At 41.3% G+C, this 1,904-nt stretch overlaps 1 non-coding gene across 1 annotated transcript; it reads right to left on the bottom strand.

The window, feature by feature from the left end:
• Nucleotides 1-452: 452 nt before the first annotated feature.
• Nucleotides 453-554, bottom strand: LOC121036553 (U6 spliceosomal RNA). Its single transcript, XR_005793385.1, has one exon. It is a non-coding gene; the product is annotated as a U6 spliceosomal RNA (small nuclear RNA).
• Nucleotides 555-1,904: the final 1,350 nt, after the last annotated feature.

Below are 1,904 nucleotides of genomic sequence, written 5' to 3'. Positions count from 1 at the left end.
GAAGACACTTCTTAAATTAGCGATCTTAAAAGTAAGCCTCCAAAGGCAATCACCTCTCACGGGAATGGGTCTTGTGCAGCATGTACCTAGCGTGTGAATAAAAACATGCCGGCTGCGGATGACCCCCCTTCCTTTGAATGAAAATAACATCTCAGAGCTTGTGTTCAACTCCTCTCTGATGCAATCCAAAATAAAATATGCTAAGATCTATAGCTGCCTTTCAAATTTAAACAAACCACATTTAACTATATACTTAGTAGTGTTTTTTGTTTTGTTTTTAAATGTTTATTTATTTTGAGAGAGAGAGAGAGAGAGAGAGAGAGAGTGTGTGTGTGTGTGTGTGACTATGGGGGAGGAAGGAGAGAGAGAGAGAATCCCAAGCAGCCTCTGTGCTGTCATCACAGAGCCCGACACAGGGCTCGAACTCACGAGCCGTGAGATCATGACCAGGCACCCCTGTACTAAGTAGCTTTTTGTGTGTCCCCCTGTGCAGAGGCCATGCTAATCTTGCTGTATTGTTCCAATTTTAGTATTTGTGCTGCCACAGCAAGCACAATATACTTAGTAGCTTTTATTTTATTAAAAATTATTTGGTGAATTTAAGGGTGAGAAACATTGCTCTAAGTAGAACGTTTTCCAAATAGGTTGAAAGCATGCGTGTCAGAAAATAAAGCATCTTGAGAGTTCTCCAACGTCTCCAAAAAGCTCACTGTATCTGTGCGTACCTTCTTATTTAGAGGAGCGAGTAGGAGGGAGGAGGAGGGAGGGTGCCTGTTGAGTATTCCAGAGTGTCTGATGATTCTTTATATATTCATTATGGTTAAGAGTGGGTTTTGTGGGGGGGTTGGATCCGAGGAGGAATATTTAGTTTTCCTTTTGAGTGTGGCTGTCCATTTCACCTCCAGGCCTACCCGTTTTCAAGGTGGCCAAAGTATTGTCTGTCAGAGGACCCAAGGAGACCATCCGCTCCTTGCCTGACCCATTGCTGTCTCGATTTCATGGTTACTCTCACACCGTGGACACATTAGAGGGCCCACCTCGAGACCAGGAGTCTTCAGTTTCCTTTTTAGTGTCTGAACGTCCATTCCTTTCACAGCACAACTTCTCAGATTGAGGGAGGGGTTTCCTTTGATTGGACTTTGCAACACTGCCCTCCTGACTGGTTTTTCCACGGTAGGCTTTTGCTCTCGTATGACACGTGTACTCAACGTATTCTACCATCTAAGTTCGGGCTCCTCTGCTTCCAAAGACTAAAGACCTGCTCTCTATCTCATGGAAACAGGAGGTCATAGTAAGGACATTTTTTTCATCAAAATGCGTCAAGACTAAAAAAAAAAAACGGAACAAAAACTATTTCTCCCTTCAAGAACCTAATGACCCCCTTAGTTACATCTCAGGTGTTCGTGAATTAAATGGCACTAAAACGTTAGAATTACAAGGACAGCATTTAAAAATCTTTTTGTTATGAAATATTTAAGCCATGAGAAAATAAAGCAAATATAGCCGAGTCAATAAACCAATTAATAGTTGACATCACTTTTCCATGGAGCCGTATTCCTTTATAGACAAGGTTGTATTAATAAGAAGTAAAACCTAGATCAGGCCCTCCATCACTTCTCATCCCCAACCCAAGGTAAATGTCAGTTAAGTTGCAGATTTCAGACCTTAAAATAATGTTTTAAGGAAATTCAAATATTCAAAATATTTAAGTATGTTAAATATTTAACTGTATTTAAATTTTTATCTAGCTATTCAACAAAGGAGTTTAAATATTGTGAAGAAAAACAGAAAGGCTTGTGGTGCCTGGGTGGCTCAGTCGGTGAAGTGTCAGACTCTTGGTTTTGGCTCAGGTCATGACCTCACAGTTTCATGGGTTCGAGCCCCCTATTGGGCTCCACACTGAG

This window comes from Herpailurus yagouaroundi, unplaced genomic scaffold (assembly GCF_014898765.1).
Source record: "Herpailurus yagouaroundi ecotype Mexico unplaced genomic scaffold, PumYag 162, whole genome shotgun sequence".
Classification (NCBI taxonomy): Eukaryota; Metazoa; Chordata; class Mammalia; order Carnivora; family Felidae; genus Herpailurus; species Herpailurus yagouaroundi.
The sequence above is the reverse complement of the archived record's forward strand: the minus strand, read 5'-3'. Positions and strand labels throughout refer to the sequence as shown.